This window comes from Cherax quadricarinatus, chromosome 96 (genome assembly GCF_038502225.1).
Source record: "Cherax quadricarinatus isolate ZL_2023a chromosome 96, ASM3850222v1, whole genome shotgun sequence".
Taxonomy (NCBI): domain Eukaryota; kingdom Metazoa; phylum Arthropoda; class Malacostraca; order Decapoda; family Parastacidae; genus Cherax; species Cherax quadricarinatus.
The window spans coordinates 7,102,794-7,125,282 of record NC_091387.1 but is presented as its reverse complement, the minus strand read 5'-3'; the positions used below and the strand labels follow the sequence as shown (position 1 = coordinate 7,125,282).

The 22,489-nt window shown below is 44.7% G+C and overlaps 1 protein-coding gene across 2 annotated transcripts in view; it reads left to right on the top strand.

Moving 5' to 3' along the window:
- rhea (Talin_middle and talin-RS domain-containing protein rhea) overlaps positions 1-22,489 on the top strand; it is a 351,846-nt gene that overhangs the window by 136,868 nt on the left and 192,489 nt on the right. For both annotated transcript variants that reach the window (XM_070105058.1, XM_070105057.1), the window contains exon 2: positions 1,502-1,549. The gene's annotated coding sequence lies outside the window, so the exon portion shown is untranslated. The remainder of the gene's footprint in view (positions 1-1,501; positions 1,550-22,489) is intronic.

The following is a 22,489-nucleotide window of genomic DNA, read 5'->3' as shown; positions in this document are numbered from 1 at the left end:
AGTTAGCTTAAGTGTGAGTTATGTTAGTTGCATACTTGGTGGAGTAGTTGTGATGGAGTTATGGTTTGTGGAGTAGTTATGTTGTGATGGAGTTGTTGTTTGTGGAGTAGTTATGTTGTGATGGAGTTGTTGTTTGTGGAGTAGTTATGTTGTGATGGAGTTGTTGTTTGTGGAGTAGTTATGTTGTGATGGAGTTGTTGTTTGTGGAGTAGTTATGTTGTGATGGAGTTGTGGTTTGTGGAGTAGTTATGTTGTGATGGTGTTATGGTTTGTGGAGTAGTTATGTTGTGATGGAGTTGTGGTTTGTGGAGTAGTTATGTTGTGATGGTGTTATGGTTTGTGGAGTAGTTATGTTGTGATGGTGTTATGGTTTGTGGAGTAGTTATGTTGTGATGGAGTTGTGGTTTGCGGAGTAGTTATGTTGTGATGGTGTTATGGTTTGTGGAGTAGTTATGTTGTGATGGAGTTGTGGTTTGTGGAGTAGTTATGTTGTGATGGAGTTATGATTTGTGGAGTAGTTATGTTATGATGGAGTTGTGGTTTGTGGAGTAGTTATGTTGTGATGGAGTTGTGGTTTGTGGAGTAGTTATGTTGTGATGGAGTTATGGTTTGTGGAGTAGTTATGTTGTGATGGAGTTGTGGTTTGTGGAGTAGTTATGTTGTGATGGAGTTATGGTTTGTGGAGTAGTTATGTTGTGATGGAGTTATGATTTGTGGAGTAGTTATGTTATGATGGAGTTGTGGTTTGTGGAGTAGTTATGTTGTGATGGAGTTGTGGTTTGTGGAGTAGTTATGTTGTGATGGAGTTATGATTTGTGGAGTAGTTATGTTGTGATGGAGTTGTGGTTTGTGGAGTAGTTATGTTGTGATGGAGTTGTGGTTTGTGGAGTAGTTATGTTGTGATGGTGTTATGGTTTGTGGAGTAGTTATGTTGTGATGGAGTTGTGGTTTGTGGAGTAGTTATGTTGTGATGGAGTTGTGGTTTGTGGAGTAGTTATGTTGTGATGGAGTTGTGGTTTGTGGAGTAGTTATGTTGTGATGGTGTTATGGTTTGTGGAGTAGTTATGTTGTGATGGAGTTGTGGTTTGCGGAGTAGTTATGTTGTGATGGAGTTGTGGTTTGTGGAGTAGTTATGTTGTGATGGAGTTGTGGTTTGTGGAGTAGTTATGTTGTGATGGAGTTGTGGTTTGTGGAGTAGTTATGTTGTGATGGAGTTGTGGTTTGCGGAGTAGTTATGTTGTGATGGTGTTATGGTTTGTGGAGTAGTTATGTTGTGATGGTGTTATGGTTTGTGGAGTAGTTATGTTGTGATGGTGTTATGGTTTGTGGAGTAGTTATGTTGTGATGGTGTTATGGTTTGTGGAGTAGTTATGTTGTGATGGAGTTGTGGTTTGCGGAGTAGTTATGTTGTGATGGTGTTGTTCTCACTACAGAATGTTCAGAATGTTATTATTCTCACTACAGAATGTTCAGAATGTTAATTCTTGTGTTTAATTTTCAGATTAAAACGAACGACGCGACCACAAGGATCATTCTGCACTGATTACAGGTAAGATATTCACCCTTAAGGGTTCTTGATCCAGGGAACTGGCGCTACCCCGCATCCCCTTCCTGGGATCAAACCTGCCTGGTCTGGGACCAGGAGGAGGGGTCAGTCACCCCCTCCCTCCATGAAATATACTTCAGGATGGTATCACTTGACAGCTGTCTTGTTCCATGTGGCTGTCAAGTGTGACTTCAGGATGGTATCACTTGACAGCTGCCTTGTTCCGTGTGGCTGTCAAGTGTGACTTCAGGATGGTATCACTTGACAGCTGCCTTGTTCCGTGTGGCTGTCAAGTGTGACTTCAGGATGGTATCACTTGACAGCTGTCTTGTTCCGTGTGGCTGTCAAGTGTGACTTCAGGATGGTATCACTTGACAGCTGCCTTGTTCCATGTGGCTGTCAAGTGTGACTTCAGGATGGTATCACTTGACAGCTGCCTTGTTCCATGTGGCTGTCAAGTGTGACTTCAGGATGGTATCACTTGACAGCTGCCTTGTTCCATGTGGCTGTCAAGTGTGACTTCAGGATGGTATCACTTGACAGCTGTCTTGTTCCGTGTGGCTGTCAAGTGTGACTTCAGGATGGTATCACTTGACAGCTGTCTTGTTCCGTGTGGCTGTCAAGTGTGACTTCAGGATGGTATCACTTGACAGCTGTCTTGTTCCATGTGGCTGTCAAGTGTGACTTCAGGATGGTATCACTTGACAGCTATCTTGTTCCATGTGGCTGTCAAGTGTGACTTCAGGATGGTATCACTTGACAGCTGTCTTGTTCCATGTGGCTGTCAAGTGTGACTTCAGGATGGTATCACTTGACAGCTGTCTTGTTCCGTGTGGCTGTCAAGTGTGACTTCAGGATGGTATCACTTGACAGCTGTCTTGTTCCGTGTGGCTGTCAAGTGTGACTTCAGGATGGTATCACTTGACAGCTGCCTTGTTCCATGTGGCTGTCAAGTGTGACTTCAGGATGGTATCACTTGACAGCTGTCTTGTTCCGTGTGGCTGTCAAGTGTGACCAGGTAAACATATCCTTGACATACAAATTCTTTTCTATTTTTTAACAAGTACTCGAGGTCCTGGTCTCAACTCAGCACACTGCCATAACAACATACTGGAGTGAGAGATACGGGAGGAAGTGTAAAATAAACCCAGTGAAAAGCAGGGGTGCTGTGGGCACAATAAGGGAACACTGTATCAACATCCGTGGCCCTAGACTATTCAACATCTTACCAGAAGATATCAGCAACACTGCTGGAACAAGTGTACAAGTCTTCAGGAAGAAACACTGCTGGAACAAGTGTACAAGTCTTCAAGAAGAAACACTGCTGGAACAAGTGTACAAGTCTTCAAGAAGAAACACTGCTGGAACAAGTGTACAAGTCTTCAAGAAGAAACATTGCTGGAACAAGTGTACAAGTCTTCAAGAAGAAACACTGCTGGAACAAGTGTACAAGTCTTCAAGAAGAAACACTGCTGGAACAAGTGTACAAGTCTTCAAGAAGAAACACTGCTGGAACAAGTGTACAAGTCTTCAAGAAGAAACATTGCTGGAACAAGTGTACAAGTCTTCAAGAAGAAACACTGCTGGAACAAGTGTACAAGTCTTCAAGAAGAAACACTGCTGGAACAAGTGTACAAGTCTTCAAGAAGAAACACTGCTGGAACAAGTGTACAAGTCTTCAAGAAGAAACACTGCTGGAACAAGTGTACAAGTCTTCAAGAAGAAACACTGCTGGAACAAGTGTACAAGTCTTCAAGAAGAAACACTGCTGGAACAAGTGTACAAGTCTTCAAGAAGAAACACTGCTGGAACAAGTGTACAAGTCTTCAAGAAGAAACACTGCTGGAACAAGTGTACAAGTCTTCAAGAAGAAACACTGCTGGAACAAGTGTACAAGTCTTCAAGAAGAAACACTGCTGGAACAAGTGTACAAGTCTTCAAGAAGAAACACTGCTGGAACAAGTGTACAAGTCTTCAAGAAGAAACACTGCTGGAACAAGTGCACAAGTCTTCAAGAAGAAACACTGCTGGAACAAGTGTACAAGTCTTCAAGAAGAAACACTGCTGGAACAAGTGTACAAGTCTTCAAGAAGAAACACTGCTGGAACAAGTGTACAAGTCTTCGAGAAGAAACACTGCTGGAACAAGTGTACAAGTCTTCAAGAAGAAACACTGCTGGAACAAGTGTACAAGTCTTCAAGAAGAAACACTGCTGGAACAAGGGTACAAGTCTTCAAGAAGAAACACTGCTGGAACAAGTGTACAAGTCTTCAAGAAGAAACACTGCTGGAACAAGTGTACAAGTCTTCAAGAAGAAACACTGCTGGAACAAGTGTACAAGTTTTCAAGAAGAAACACTGCTGGAACAAGTGTACAAGTCTTCAAGAAGAAACACTGCTGGAACAAGTGTACAAGTCTTCAAGAAGAAACACTGCTGGAACAAGTGTACAAGTCTTCAAGAAGAAACACTGCTGGAACAAGTGTACAAGTCTTCAAGAAGAAACACTGCTGGAACAAGTGTACAAGTCTTCAAGAAGAAACACTGCTGGAACAAGTGCACAAGTCTTCAAGAAGAAACACTGCTGGAACAAGTGTACAAGTCTTCAAGAAGAAACACTGCTGGAACAAGTGTACAAGTCTTCAAGAAGAAACACTGCTGGAACAAGTGTACAAGTCTTCAAGAAGAAACACTGCTGGAACAAGTGTACAAGTCTTCACGAAGAAACACTGCTGGAACAAGTGTACAAGTCTTCAAGAAGAAACACTGCTGGAACAAGTGTACAAGTCTTCAAGAAGAAACACTGCTGGAACAAGTGTACAAGTCTTCAAGAAGAAACACTGCTGGAACAAGTGTACAAGTCTTCAAGAAGAAACACTGCTGGAACAAGTGTACAAGTCTTCAAGAAGAAACACTGCTGGAACAAGTGTACAAGTCTTCAAGAAGAAACATTGCTGGAACAAGTGTACAAGTCTTCAAGAAGAAACACTGCTGGAACAAGTGTACAAGTCTTCAAGAAGAAACACTGCTGGAACAAGTGTACAAGTCTTCAAGAAGAAACACTGCTGGAACAAGTGTACAAGTCTTCAAGAAGAAACACTGCTGGAACAAGTGTACAAGTCTTCAAGAAGAAACACTGCTGGAACAAGTGTACAAGTCTTCAAGAAGAAACACTGCTGGAACAAGTGCACAAGTCTTCAAGAAGAAACACTGCTGGAACAAGTGTACAAGTCTTCAAGAAGAAACACTGCTGGAACAAGTGTACAAGTCTTCAAGAAGAAACACTGCTGGAACAAGTGTACAAGTCTTCAAGAAGAAACACTGCTGGAACAAGTGTACAAGTCTTCAAGAAGAAACACTGCTGGAACAAGTGTACAAGTCTTCAAGAAGAAACACTGCTGGAACAAGTGTACAAGTCTTCAAGAAGAAACACTGCTGGAACAAGTGTACAAGTCTTCAAGAAGAAACACTGCTGGAACAAGTGTATAAGTCTTCAAGAAGAAACACTGCTGGAACAAGTGTACAAGTCTTCAAGAAGAAACACTGCTGGAACAAGTGTACAAGTCTTCAAGAAGAAACACTGCTGGAACAAGTGTACAAGTCTTCAAGAAGAAACACTGCTGGAACAAGGGTACAAGTCTTCAAGAAGAAACACTGCTGGAACAAGTGTACAAGTCTTCAAGAAGAAACACTGCTGGAACAAGTGTACAAGTCTTCAAGAAGAAACACTGCTGGAACAAGTGTACAAGTCTTCAAGAAGAAACACTGCTGGAACAAGTGTACAAGTCTTCAAGAAGAAACACTGCTGGAACAAGTGTACAAGTCTTCAAGAAGAAACACTGCTGGAACAAGGGTACAAGTCTTCAAGAAGAAACACTGCTGGAACAAGTACAAGTCTTCAAGAAGAAACACTGCTGGAACAAGTGTACAAGTCTTCAAGAAGAAACACTGCTGGAACAAGTGTACAAGTCTTCAAGAACACTGCTGGAACAAGTGTACAAGTCTTCAAGAAGAAACACTGCTGGAACAAGTGTACAAGTCTTCAAGAAGAAACACTGCTGGAACAAGTGTACAAGTCTTCAAGAAGAAACACTGCTGGAACAAGTGTACAAGTCTTCAAGAAGAAACACTGCTGGAACAAGTGTACAAGTCTTCAAGAAGAAACACTGCTGGAACAAGTGTACAAGTCTTCAAGAAGAAACACTGCTGGAACAAGTGTACAAGTCTTCAAGAAGAAACACTGCTGGAACAAGTGTACAAGTCTTCAAGAAGAAACACTGCTGGAACAAGTGTACAAGTCTTCAAGAAGAAACACTGCTGGAACAAGTGTACAAGTCTTCAAGAAGAAACACTGCTGGAACAAGTGTACAAGTCTTCAAGAAGAAACACTGCTGGAACAAGGGTACAAGTCTTCAAGAAGAAACACTGCTGGAATAAGTGTACAAGTCTTCAAGAAGAAACACTGCTGGAACAAGTGTACAAGTCTTCAAGAAGAAACACTGCTGGAACAAGTGTACAAGTCTTCAAGAACACTGCTGGAACAAGTGTACAAGTCTTCAAGAAGAAACACTGCTGGAACAAGTGTACAAGTCTTCAAGAAGAAACACTGCTGGAACAAGTGTACAAGTCTTCAAGAAGAAATACTGCTGGAACAAGTGTACAAGTCTTCAAGAAGAAACATTGCTGGAACAAGTGTACAAGTCTTCAAGAAGAAACACTGCTGGAACAAGTGTACAAGTCTTCAAGAAGAAACACTGCTGGAACAAGTGTACAAGTCTTCAAGAAGAAACACTGCTGGAACAAGTGTACAAGTCTTCAAGAAGAAACACTGCTGGAACAAGTGTACAAGTCTTCAAGAAGAAACACTGCTGGAACAAGTGTACAAGTCTTCAAGAAGAAACACTGCTGGAACAAGTGTACAAGTCTTCAAGAAGAAACACTGCTGGAACAAGTGTACAAGTCTTCAAGAAGAAACACTGCTGGAACAAGGGTACAAGTCTTCAAGAAGAAACACTGCTGGAACAAGTGTACAAGTCTTCAAGAAGAAACACTGCTGGAACAAGTGTACAAGTCTTCAAGAAGAAACACTGCTGGAACAAGTGTACAAGTCTTCAAGAAGAAACACTGCTGGAACAAGTGTACAAGTCTTCAAGAAGAAACACTGCTGGAACAAGTGTACAAGTCTTCAAGAAGAAACACTGCTGGAACAAGTATCTTCACCAGGTGCCAGACCAACCAGGCTGTAATGAATATATGGGGGCAGAAGGCCTCCAGCAGCAACAGCCTGGTTGACCAGACAAGCACCGGTCAAGCCTGGCCCATGGCCGGGCTCCGGGAGTAGAGAGGCTCTGGAAACTCATCAAAGGTAAGGTTGTATCAGTGGCAGGTGTTTCGGCTGGCAGGTCGCCCTGTCATCATCACTATGATAAATATCGGCGAGTCATATTACAAATATGTTACTAATATTCTTGATGTAAAGACAGTAACAGTCTGGTTGATCAGACATGCTCCGGACAAGCCTGGCCAAGGACCAAGACGCGAGAGTAAACACGTTCTCAAAACCCATCAAAGGAGAATATACTTTTGTAACGACTGATGGACTTTTGACATCGACTCCAGTCTGAGGGACTGATTACCTCACTCCTCATCTGCATTGGACTGAAGATGCCACTGTGTGGCGAAATGTTACACATATATCAACTTGACGGCGTTTAAACCCTTTATTCACATATTGTGGCTCACCTAGAGTCGCTTCCTGAGGTCACTGGTCCTAGACCAGGTCTCCTGCTTGCTGACCTGATCTGTCAAGCTGTTAATGTCCGCCGACTGTAGTCCAGCGGCTGCACCACAACCCGGCTGATCAGGAACTGTTTTGAGAAGCTTGTGGAGTTCCTTCTGGACAGCTAGGATAACTGAAGGATGCTTCCAGGGATCAACGCCACCCAGCATCCTGGTCCCAGCCCAGACCTGCTGGACGAGGGCTTGATCAACCAGGCTATTACATCCTGTGAATGTTTAAATATCAGTTTATATCAATATTTAATAGTACAATTAGTCGTTCCCACCGAGGTAGTGTGTCCCAGAAACGAAGAAAAAACCCTCATCATCACTCGCGCCATCACTGTCTTGCCAGAGGTCCGCTGACACTACACTTCCATGTATACGTGGATTGGGTTGATTGGTAAAGCACTGCGTACCTTGTTCCAAGGTTCATAGGTTCGAGTCTCCTTCAGCCAGAGATCAGTGTTTGTGTATATTTCGCCTGCTCTTGCGAATTCCTTGTATATATATATATATATATATATATATATATATATATATATATATATATATATATATATATATATATATATATATATATATATATAGTGTTTATTTTACAGCAACTGCTTGACTACTGTACTGTAACAAGCATGGTGACACAACTGTACTGTAACAAGCAGGGTGACACAACTGTACTGTAACAAGCATGGTGACACAACTGTACTGTAACAAGCATGGTGACACAACTGTACTGTAACAAGCATGGTGACACAACTGTACTGTAACAAGCATGGTGACACAACTGTACTGTAACAAGCAGGGTGACACAACTGTACTGTAACAAGCATGGTGACACAACTGTACTGTAACAAGCATGGTGACACAACTGTACTGTAACAAGCAGGGTGACACAACTGTACTGTAACAAGCAGGGTGACACAACTGTACTGTAACAAGCATGGTGACACAACTGTACTGTAACAAGCAGGGTGACACAACTGTACTGTAACAAGCAGGGTGACACAACTGTACTGTAACAAGCAGGGTGACACAACTGTACTGTAACAAGCATGGTGACACAACTGTACTGTAACAAGCAGGGTGACACAACTGTACTGTAACAAGCAGGGTGACACAACTGTACTGTAACAAGCAGGGTGACACAACTGTACTGTAACAAGCATGGTGACACAACTGTACTGTAACAAGCATGGTGACACAACTGTACTGTAACAAGCATGGTGACACAACTGTACTGTAACAAGCAGGGTGACACAACTGTACTGTAACAAGCATGGTGACACAACTGTACTGTAACAAGCATGGTGACACAACTGTACTGTAACAAGCATGGTGACACAACTGTACTGTAACAAGCAGGGTGACACAACTGTACTGTAACAAGCAGGGTGACACAACTGTACTGTAACAAGCAGGGTGACACAACTGTACTGTAACAAGCAGGGTGACACAACTGTACTGTAACAAGCAGGGTGACACAACTGTACTGTAACAAGCAGGGTGACACAACTGTACTGTAACAAGCAGGGTGACACAACTGTACTGTAACAAGCAGGGTGACACAACTGTACTGTAACAAGCATGGTGACACAACTGTACTGTAACAAGCAGGGTGACACAACTGTACTGTAACAAGCATGGTGACACAACTGTACTGTAACAAGCAGGGTGACACAACTGTACTGTAACAAGCAGGGTGACACAACTGTACTGTAACAAGCAGGGTGACACAACTGTACTGTAACAAGCATGGTGACACAACTGTACTGTAACAAGCATGGTGACACAACTGTACTGTAACAAGCAGGGTGACACAACTGTACTGTAACAAGCAGGGTGACACAACTGTACTGTAACAAGCATGGTGACACAACTGTACTGTAACAAGCATGGTGACACAACTGTACTGTAACAAGCAGGGTGACACAACTGTACTGTAACAAGCAGGGTGACACAACTGTACTGTAACAAGCAGGGTGACACAACTGTACTGTAACAAGCATGGTGACACAACTGTACTGTAACAAGCAGGGTGACACAACTGTACTGTAACAAGCATGGTGACACAACTGTACTGTAACAAGCAGGGTGACACAACTGTACTGTAACAAGCAGGGTGACACAACTGTACTGTAACAAGCATGGTGACACAACTGTACTGTAACAAGCAGGGTGACACAACTGTACTGTAACAAGCAGGGTGACACAACTGTACTGTAACAAGCAGGGTGACACAACTGTACTGTAACAAGCATGGTGACACAACTGTACTGTAACAAGCATGGTGACACAACTGTACTGTAACAAGCAGGGTGACACAACTGTACTGTAACAAGCATGGTGACACAACTGTACTGTAACAAGCATGGTGACACAACTGTACTGTAACAAGCAGGTGACACAACTGTACTGTAACAAGCAGGGTGACACAACTGTACTGTAACAAGCAGGGTGACACAACTGTACTGTAACAAGCAGGGTGACACAACTGTACTGTAACAAGCAGGGTGACACAACTGTACTGTAACAAGCATGGTGACACAACTGTACTGTAACAAGCAGGGTGACACAACTGTACTGTAACAAGCAGGGTGACACAACTGTACTGTAACAAGCATGGTGACACAACTGTACTGTAACAAGCATGGTGACACAACTGTACTGTAACAAGCAGGGTGACACAACTGTACTGTAACAAGCATGGTGACACAACTGTACTGTAACAAGCAGGGTGACACAACTGTACTGTAACAAGCATGGTGACACAACTGTACTGTAACAAGCATGGTGACACAACTGTACTGTAACAAGCATGACACAACTGTACTGTAACAAGCAACTGTACTGTAACAAGCATGGTGACACAACTGTACTGTAACAAGCAGGGTGACACAACTGTACTGTAACAAGCAGGGTGACACAACTGTACTGTAACAAGCATGGTGACACAACTGTACTGTAACAAGCATGGTGACACAACTGTACTGTAACAAGCAGGGTGACACAACTGTACTGTAACAAGCAGGGTGACACAACTGTACTGTAACAAGCATGGTGACACAACTGTACTGTAACAAGCATGGTGACACAACTGTACTGTAACAAGCATGGTGACACAACTGTACTGTAACAAGCATGGTGACACAACTGTACTGTAACAAGCAGGGTGACACAACTGTACTGTAACAAGCAGGGTGACACAACTGTACTGTAACAAGCATGGTGACACAACTGTACTGTAACAAGCAGGGTGGTGACACAACTGTACTGTAACAAGCAGGGTGACACAACTGTACTGTAACAAGCAGGGTGACACAACTGTACTGTAACAAGCAGGGTGACACAACTGTACTGTAACAAGCAGGGTGACACAACTGTACTGTAACAAGCAGGGTGACACAACTGTACTGTAACAAGCAGGGTGACACAACTGTACTGTAACAAGCATGGTGACACAACTGTACTGTAACAAGCAGGGTGACACAACTGTACTGTAACAAGCAGGGTGACACAACTGTACTGTAACAAGCAGGGTGACACAACTGTACTGTAACAAGCAGGGTGACACAACTGTACTGTAACAAGCATGGTGACACAACTGTACTGTAACAAGCATGGTGACACAACTGTACTGTAACAAGCAGGGTGACACAACTGTACTGTAACAAGCAGGGTGACACAACTGTACTGTAACAAGCAGGGTGACACAACTGTACTGTAACAAGCATGGTGACACAACTGTACTGTAACAAGCAGGGTGACACAACTGTACTGTAACAAGCAGGGTGACACAACTGTACTGTAACAAGCAGGGTGACACAACTGTACTGTAACAAGCAGGGTGACACAACTGTACTGTAACAAGCATGGTGACACAACTGTACTGTAACAAGCAGGGTGACACAACTGTACTGTAACAAGCATGGTGTAACAAGCAACTGTACTGTAACAAGCAGGGTGACACAACTGTACTGTAACAAGCATGGTGACACAACTGTACTGTAACAAGCATGGTGACACAACTGTACTGTAACAAGCAGGGTGACACAACTGTACTGTAACAAGCATGGTGACACAACTGTACTGTAACAAGCAGGGTGACACAACTGTACTGTAACAAGCATGGTGACACAACTGTACTGTAACAAGCAGGGTGACACAACTGTACTGTAACAAGCATGGTGACACAACTGTACTGTAACAAGCAGGGTGACACAACTGTACTGTAACAAGCAGGGTGACACAACTGTACTGTAACAAGCAGGGTGACACAACTGTACTGTAACAAGCAGGGTGACACAACTGTACTGTAACAAGCAGGGTGACACAACTGTACTGTAACAAGCATGGTGACACAACTGTACACAACAGGTACTGTAACAAGCAGGGTGACACAACTGTACTGTAACAAGCAGGGTGACACAACTGTACTGTAACAAGCAGGGTGACACAACTGTACTGTAACAAGCAGGGTGACACAACTGTACTGTAACAAGCAGGGTGACACAACTGTACTGTAACAAGCAGGGTGTACACAACTGTACTGTAACACAACACAACTGTACTGTAACAAGCATGGGTGACACAACTGTACTGTAACAAGCATGGTGACACAACTGTACTGGAACAAGCAGGGTGACACAACTGTACTGTAACAAGCATGGTGACACAACTGTACTGTAACAAGCAGGGTGACACAACTGTACTGTAACAAGCAGGGTGACACAACTGTACTGTAACAAGCAGGGTGACACAACTGTACTGTAACAAGCATGGTGACACAACTGTACTGTAACAAGCAGGGTGACACAACTGTACTGTAACAAGCAGGGTGACACAACTGTACTGTAACAAGCAGGGTGACACAACTGTACTGTAACAAGCAGGGTGACACAACTGTACTGTAACAAGCATGGTGACACAACTGTACTGTAACAAGCAGGGTGACACAACTGTACTGTAACAAGCATGGTGACACAACTGTACTGTAACAAGCAGGGTGACACAACTGTACTGTAACAAGCAGGGTGACACAACTGTACTGTAACAAGCAGGGTGACACAACTGTACTGTAACAAGCATGGTGACACAACTGTACTGTAACAAGCAGGGTGACACTGTACTGTAACAAGCAGGGTGACACAACTGTACTGTAACAAGCAGGGTGACACAACTGTACTGTAACAAGCATGGTGACACAACTGTACTGTAACAAGCATGGTGACACAACTGTACTGTAACAAGCAGGGTGACACAACTGTACTGTAACAAGCAGGGTGACACAACTGTACTGTAACAAGCATGGTGACACAACTGTACTGTAACAAGCAGGGTGGTACTGTAACAAGCAACTGTACTGTAACAAGCATTGTGACACAACTGTACTGTAACAAGCATGGTGACAACTGTACTGTAACAAGCAGGGTGACACAACTGTACTGTAACAAGCAGGGTGACACAACTGTACTGTAACAAGCAGGGTGACACAACTGTACTGTAACAAGCATGGTGACACAACTGTACTGTAACAAGCAGGGTGACACAACTGTACTGTAACAAGCAGGGTGACACAACTGTACTGTAACAAGCAGGGTGACACAACTGTACTGTAACAAGCAGGGTGCCCACAACTGTACTGTAACAAGCAGGGTGACACAACTGTACTGTAACAAGCAGGGTGACACAACTGTACTGTAACAAGCAGGGTGACACAACTGTACTGTAACAAGCAGGGTGACACAACTGTACTGTAACAAGCAGGGTGACACAACTGTACTGTAACAAGCAGGGTGACACAACTGTACTGTAACAAGCAGGGTGACACAACTGTACTGTAACAAGCAGGGTGACACAACTGTACTGTAACAAGCAGGGTGACACAACTGTACTGTAACAAGCATGGTGACACAACTGTACTGTAACAAGCAGGGTGACACAACTGTACTGTAACAAGCAGGGTGACACAACTGTACTGTAACAAGCAGGGTGACACAACTGTACTGTAACAAGCAGGGTGACACAACTGTACTGTAACAAGCAGGGTGACACAACTGTACTGTAACAAGCAGGGTGACACAACTGTACTGTAACAAGCAGGGTGACACAACTGTACTGTAACAAGCAGGGTGACACAACTGTACTGTAACAAGCAGGGTGACACAACTGTACTGTAACAAGCAGGGTGACACAACTGTACTGTAACAAGCAGGGTGACTGTAACAAGCAGGGTGACACAACTGTACTGTAACAAGCAGGGTGACACAACTGTACTGTAACAAGCAGGGTGACACAACTGTACTGTAACAAGCAGGGTGACACAACTGTACTGTAACAAGCAGGGTGACACAACTGTACTGTAACAAGCAGGGTGACACAACTGTACTGTAACAAGCAGGGTGACACAACTGTACTGTAACAAGCAGGGTGACACAACTGTACTGTAACAAGCAGGGTGACACAACTGTACTGTAACAAGCAGGGTGACACAACTGTACTGTAACAAGCATGGTGACACAACTGTACTGTAACAAGCAGGGTGACACAACTGTACTGTAACAAGCAGGGTGACACAACTGTACTGTAACAAGCATGGTGACACAACTGTACTGTAACAAGCAGGGTGACACAACTGTACTGTAACAAGCAGGGTGACACAACTGTACTGTAACAAGCAGGGTGTGTACTGTAACAAGCAGGGTGACACAACTGTACTGTAACAAGCAGGGTGACACAACTGTACTGTAACAAGCATGGTGACACAACTGTACTGTAACAAGCATGGTGACACAACTGTACTGTAACAAGCATGGTGACACAACTGTACTGTAACAAGCATGGTGACACAACTGTACTGTAACAAGCAGGGTGACACAACTGTACTGTAACAAGCATGGTGACACAACTGTACTGTAACAAGCAGGGTGACACAACTGTACTGTAACAAGCATGGTGACACAACTGTACTGTAACAAGCAGGGTGACACAACTGTACTGTAACAAGCATGGTGACACAACTGTACTGTAACAAGCATGGTGACACAACTGTACTGTAACAAGCAGGGTGACACAACTGTACTGTAACAAGCATGGTGACACAACTGTACTGTAACAAGCAGGGTGACACAACTGTACTGTAACAAGCATGGTGACACAACTGTACTGTAACAAGCAGGGTGACACAACTGTACTGTAACAAGCATGGTGACACAACTGTACTGTAACAAGCAGGGTGACACAACTGTACTGTAACAAGCAGGGTGACACAACTGTACTGTAACAAGCATGGTGACACAACTGTACTGTAACAAGCATGGTGACACAACTGTACTGTAACAAGCATGGTGACACAACTGTACTGTAACAAGCAGGGTGACACAACTGTACTGTAACAAGCATGGTGACACAACTGTACTGTAACAAGCAGGGTGACACAACTGTACTGTAACAAGCAGGGTGACACAACTGTACTGTAACAAGCAGGGTGACACAACTGTACTGTAACAAGCAGGGTGACACAACTGTACTGTAACAAGCAGGGTGACACAACTGTACTGTAACAAGCAGGGTGACACAACTGTACTGTAACAAGCAGGGTGACACAACTGTACTGTAACAAGCAGGGTGACACAACTGTACTGTAACAAGCAGGGTGCCACAACTGTACTGTAACAAGCAGGGTGCCACAACTGTACTGTAACAAGCAGGGTGACACAACTGTACTGTAACAAACAGGGTGACACAACTGTACTGTAACAAGCAGGGTGACACAACTGTACTGTAACAAGCAGGGTGACACAACTGTACTGTAACAAGCAGGGTGACACAACTGTACTGTAACAAGCAGGGTGACACAACTGTACTGTAACAAACAGGGTGACACAACTGTACTGTAACAAGCAGGGTGACACAACTGTACTGTAACAAACAGGGTGACACAACTGTACTGTAACAAGCAGGGTGACACAACTGTACTGTAACAAGCAGGGTGACACAACTGTACTGTAACAAACAGGGTGACACAACTGTACTGTAACAAGCAGGGTGACACAACTGTACTGTAACAAGCAGGGTGACACAACTGTACTGTAACAAGCAGGGTGACACAACTGTACTGTAACAAACAGGGTGACACAACTGTACTGTAACAAGCACACAACTGTACTGTAACAAGCATGGTGACACAACTGTACTGTAACAAGCAGGGTGACACAACTGTACTGTAACAAGCAGGGTGACACAACTGTACTGTAACAAACAGGGTGACACAACTGTACTGTAACAAGCAGGGTGACACAACTGTACTGTAACAAGCAGGGTGACACAACTGTACTGTAACAAGCAGGGTGACACAACTGTACTGTAACAAGCAGGGTGACACAACTGTACTGTAACAAGCAGGGTGACACAACTGTACTGTAACAAACAGGGTGACACAACTGTACTGTAACAAACAGGGTGACACAACTGTACTGTAACAAGCATGGTGACACAACTGTACTGTAACAAGCATGGTGACACAACTGTACTGTAACAAGCAGGGTGACACAACTGTACTGTAACAAGCAGGGTGACACAACTGTACTGTAACAAGCATGGTGACACAACTGTACTGTAACAAGCAGGGTGACACAACTGTACTGTAACAAGCATGGTGACACAACTGTACTGTAACAAGCAGGGTGACACAACTGTACTGTAACAAGCAGGGTGCCCACAACTGTACTATAACAAGCAGGGTGCCCACAACTGTACTGTAACAAGCAGGGTGACACAACTGTACTGTAACAAGCATGACACAACTGTACTGTAACAAGCATGGTGACACAACTGTACTGTAACAAGCAGGGTGACACAACTGTACTGTAACAAGCATGGTGACACAACTGTACTGTAACAAGCATGGTGACACAACTGTACTGTAACAAGCATGGTGACACAACTGTACTGTAACAAGCATGGTGACACAACTGTACTGTAACAAGCAGGGTGACACAACTGTACTGTAACAAGCATGGTGACACAACTGTACTGTAACAAGCATGGTGACACAACTGTACTGTAACAAGCATGGTGACACAACTGTACTGTAACAAGCATGGTGACACAACTGTACTGTAACAAGCAGGGTGACACAACTGTACTGTAACAAGCATGGTGACACAACTGTACTGTAACAAGCAGGGTGACACAACTGTACTGTAACAAGCAGGGTGACACAACTGTACTGTAACAAGCATGGTGACACAACTGTACTGTAACAAGCAGGGTGACACAACTGTACTGTAACAAGCATGGTGACACAACTGTACTGTAACAAGCAGGGTGACACAACTGTACTGTAACAAGCAGGGTGACACAACTGTACTGTAACAAGCATGGTGACACAACTGTACTGTAACAAGCAGGGTGACACAACTGTACTGTAACAAGCAGGGTGACACAACTGTACTGTAACAAGCATGGTGACACAACTGTACTGTAACAAGCAGGGTGACACAACTGTACTGTAACAAGCAGGGTGACACAACTGTACTGTAACAAGCAGGGTGCCACAACTGTACTGTAACAAGCAGGGTGACACAACTGTACTGTAACAAGCATGGTGACACAACTGTACTGTAACAAGCAGGGTGACACAACTGTACTGTAACAAGCATGGTGACACAACTGTACTGTAACAAGCATGGTGACACAACTGTACTGTAACAAGCATGGTGACACAACTGTACTGTAACAAGCATGGTGACACAACTGTACTGTAACAAGCAGGGTGACACAACTGTACTGTAACAAGCATGGTGACACAACTGTACTGTAACAAGCATGGTGACACAACTGTACTGTAACAAGCATGGTGACACAACTGTACTGTAACAAGCATGGTGACACAACTGTACTGTAACAAGCATGGTGACACAACTGTACTGTAACAAGCATGGTGACACAACTGTACTGTAACAAGCAGGGTGACACAACTGTACTGTAACAAGCATGGTGACACAACTGTACTGTAACAAGCATGGTGACACAACTGTACTGTAACAAGCAGGGTGACACAACTGTACTGTAACAAGCATGGTGACACAACTGTACTGTAACAAGCATGGTGACACAACTGTACTGTAACAAGCAGGGTGACACAACTGTACTGTAACAAGCAGGGTGACACAACTGTACTGTAACAAACAGGGTGACACAACTGTACTGTAACAAGCATGGTGACACAACTGTACTGTAACAAGCATGGTGACACAACTGTACTGTAGCAAGCAGGGTGACACAACTGTACTGTAACAAGCATGGTGACACAACTGTACTGTAACAAGCATGGTGACACAACTGTACTGTAACAAGCAGGGTGACACAACTGTACTGTAACAAGCAGGGTGACACAACTGTACTGTAACAAGCATGGTGACACAACTGTACTGTAACAAGCATGGTGACACAACTGTACTGTAACAAGCAGGGTGACACAACTGTACTGTAACAAGCATGGTGACACAACTGTACTGTAACAAGCATGGTGACACAACTGTACTGTAACAAGCATGGTGACACAACTGTACTGTAACAAGCAGGGTGACACAACTGTACTGTAACAAGCAGGGTGACACAACTGTACTGTAACAAGCAGGGTGACACAACTGTACTGTAACAAGCAGGGTGACACAACTGTACTGTAACAAGCAGGGTGACACAACTGTACTGTAACAAGCAGGGTGACACAACTGTACTGTAACAAGCATGGTGACACAACTGTACTGTAACAAGCATGGTGACACAACTGTACTGTAACAAGCAGGGTGACACAACTGTACTGTAACAAGCAGGGTGACACAACTGTACTGTAACAAGCAGGGTGACACAACTGTACTGTAACAAGCAGGGTGACACAACTGTACTGTAACAAGCAGGGTGACACAACTGTACTGTAACAAGCAGGGTGACACAACTGTACTGTAACAAGCATGGTGACACAACTGTACTGTAACAAGCATGGTGACACAACTGTACTGTAACAAGCATGGTGACACAACTGTACTGTAACAAGCATGGTGACACAACTGTACTGTAACAAGCAGGGTGACACAACTGTACTGTAACAAGCAGGGTGACACAACTGTACTGTAACAAGCAGGGTGACACAACTGTACTGTAACAAGCATGGTGACACAACTGTACTGTAACAAGCATGGTGACACAACTGTACTGTAACAAGCAGGGTGACACAGCTGTACTGTAACAAGCAGGTTGACACAACTGTACTGTAACAAGCATGGTGACACAACTGTACTGTAACAAGCAGGGTGCCCACAACTGTACTGTAACAAGCATGGTGACACAACTGTACTGTAACAAGCAGGGTGACACAACTGTACTGTAACAAGCAGGGTGACACAACTGTACTGTAACAAGCATGGTGACACAACTGTACTGTAACAAGCAGGGTGACACAACTGTACTGTAACAAGCAGGGTGACACAACTGTACTGTAACAAGCATGGTGACACAACTGTACTGTAATAAGCATGGTGACACAACTGTACTGTAACAAGCATGGTGACACAACTGTACTGTAACAAGCATGGTGACACAACTGTACTGTAACAAGCATGGTGACACAACTGTACTGTAACAAGCATGGTGACACAACTGTACTGTAACAAGCAGGGTGACACAACTGTACTGTAACAAGCAGGGTGACACAACTGTACTGTAACAAGCAGGGTGACACAACTGTACTGTAACAAGCATGGTGACACAACTGTACTGTAACAAGCATGGTGACACAACTGTACTGTAACAAGCATGGTGACACAACTGTACTGTAACAAGCATGGTGACACAACTGTACTGTAACAAGCATGGTGACACAACTGTACTGTAACAAGCAGGGTGCCCACAACTGTACTGTAACAAGCATGGTGACACAACTGTACTGTAACAAGCAGGGTGACACAACTGTACTGTAACAAGCAGGGTGACACAACTGTACTGTAACAAGCAGGGTGACACAACTGTACTGTAACAAGCAGGGTGCCCACAACTGTACTGTAACAAGCATGGTGACACAACTGTACTGTAACAAGCAGGGTGACACAACTGTACTGTAACAAGCAGGGTGCCCACAACTGTACTGTAACAAGCATGGTGACACAACTGTACTGTAACAAGCATGGTGACACAACTGTACTGTAACAAGCAGGGTGACACAACTGTACTGTAACAAGCAGGGTGCCCACAACTGTACTGTAACAAGCAGGGTGACACAACTGTACTGTAACAAGCAGGGTGACACAACTGTACTGTAACAAGCAGGGTGACACAACTGTACTGTAACAAGCAGGGTGCCCACAATTGCCTTACTGGCCGGGAAACTTGTCAATAAATCCAGGTTTGCTTTCCACTTACTTTGTTATCTTGGTTAATTATCGGTGAGGGTTACCTGATGTTTACCTGTCGTGGCTTCCGGAGGTCACCGGTCTCGTGAGGCGGTCCCAGACCAGGCCTCCTGGGTGCTGGTCTGGTCGACAGGCTTTTAGTGCCCGCCCTGTGCAGCCTAACGTATGCGTTTTAACCTGGCTGATCAGGAACAGTTTTGAGGACTCTGTTGAGTTTGCTCTTGAGGACAGTCAAGGGTTTGTTGAAGAGTCGTGGTGCCCTAACACTGGGTATTCAGTGTGCTCGTCGCCTCCCTGCTTTTCATTGGAGGTATCCTGCACCGTCTGCCAACCCTGGAGTTTACCTGGAGAGAGTTCCGGGGGTCAACGCCCCCGCCGCCCGGTCTGTGACCAGGCCTCCTGGTGGATCAGAGCCTGATCAACCAGGCTGTTACTGCTGGCTGCACGCAAACCAACGTACGAGCCACAGCCCGGCTGGTCAGGAACCGACTTTTGGTGCTTGGCCACCCTCCTGTAATAATAATAATAATAATAATAATGTATATTTCTACCAGTACAAGATACAACTTATACAGACCATAGTTCACACCTATGACATACTATATAGAAAGTTCCTGGTTATGTAGAGCATTTCTGGCGACTTATTTGTCCCCAGGATGCCACCCACACCAGTCCACTAACACCCAGGATGCCACCCACACCAGTCCACTAACACCCAGGATGCCACCCACACCAGTCCACTAACACCCAGGATGCCACCCACACCAGTCCACTAACACCCAGGATGCCACCCACACCAGTCCACTAACACCCAGGATGCCACCCACACCAGTCCACTAACACCCAGGATGCCACCCACACCAGTCCACTAACACCCAGGATGCCACCCACACCAGTCCACTAACACCCAGGATGCCACCCACACCAGTCCACTAACACCCAGGATGCCACCCACACCAGTCCACTAACACCCAGGATGCCACCCACACCAGTCCACTAACACCCAGGATGCCACCCACACCAGTCCATTAACACCCAGGATGCCACCCACACCAGTCCACTAACACCCAGGATGCCACCCACACTAGTCCACTAACACCCAGGATGCCACCCACACCAGTCCACTAACACCCAGGATGCCACCCACACCAGTCCACTAACACCCAGGATGCCACTCACACCAGTCCACTAACCCCCAGGATGCCACCCTCACCAGTCCACTAACACCCAGGATGCCACCCACACCAGTCCACTAACACCCAGGATGCCACCCACACCAGTCCACTAACACCCAGGTACCTACTTATTGCTTGGTGAACAGTGTCTTAAGGAACCACGTCCTAACGTTTCCACCCGTACCAGAGGATCATATATAGAGATTTCGGTCTACCTGCAAAGGAAACCAGGGCACGGGTGGGTTTTGAACTCGCCCCCGTCCTGTTCCTCATCCTCGGCAGGTGGTGCGGGCTGAGCTTGGTAGGCCTATTTCCCGCTGGGTGTCAGCACCAGCGTGTAGCGAAATATGCGACATATAAACCATGCTACGAGCGGGGTTCGAACCCGCAATGAGATAGCCGTAAAACTCCAGACCGACGCGTTGGTTTTATGACTGATCGCGGGTTCTAACCCCATCCGTGGTATGGTTTGTGTGCAATCGTGTCAGTACGATTGTGTGAGTCATATGAAGCCCAGCACTGTGACCTCAGGAGTGATGTCAGAGGATCTCACCTTCAAGGGTCACAGTGTGACCTCAGGAGTGATAATGTCAGAGGATCTCACCTTCAAGGGTCACAATGTGACCTCAGGAGTGATAATGTCAGAGGATCTCACCTTCAAGGGTCACAATGTGACCTCAGGAGTGATAATGTCAAAGGATCTCACCTTCAAGGGTCACAATGTGACCTCAGGTGTGATAATGTCAGAGGATCTCACCTTCAAGGGTCACAATGATCAGGTGTGATAATGTCAATGTGACAGAGTGATAATGTCAGAGGATCTCACCTTCAAGGGTCACAGTGTGACCTCAGGAGTGATAATATCAGAGGATCTCACCTTCAAGGGTCACAATGTGACCTCAGGAGTGATAATGTCAGAGGATCTCACCTTCAAGTGTCACAATGTGACCTCAGGAGTGATAATATCAGAGGATCTCACCTTCAAGGGTCACAATGTGACCTCAGGAGTGATATCAGAGGATCTCACCTTCAAGGGTCACAATGTGACCTCAGGAGTGATAATATCAGAGGATCTCACCTTCAAGGGTCACAATGTGACCTCAGGAGTGATAATATCAGAGGATCTCACCTTCAAGTGTCACAATGTGACCTCAGGAGTGATAATGTCAGAGGATCTCACCTTCAAGGGTCACAATGTGACCTCAGGAGTGATAATATCAGAGGATCTCACCTTCAAGGGTCACAATGTGACCTCAGGAGTGATAATATCAGAGGATCTCACCTTCACGGGTCACAATGTGACCTCAGGAGTGATAATATCAGAGGATCTCACCTTCAAGGGTCACAATGTGACCTCAGGAGTGATAATATCAGAGGATCTCACCTTCACGGGTCACAATGTCATGACAACCATAAATAATAATGACAGGATGGATAACGAGAACCTTCAAAATAATAATGACAGGATGGATAACGAGAACCTTCAAAATAATAATGACAGGATGGATAACGAGAACCTTCAAAATAATAATGACAGGATGGATAACGAGAACCTTGTGATGTAGTCCAGCTGGGCTTGTGA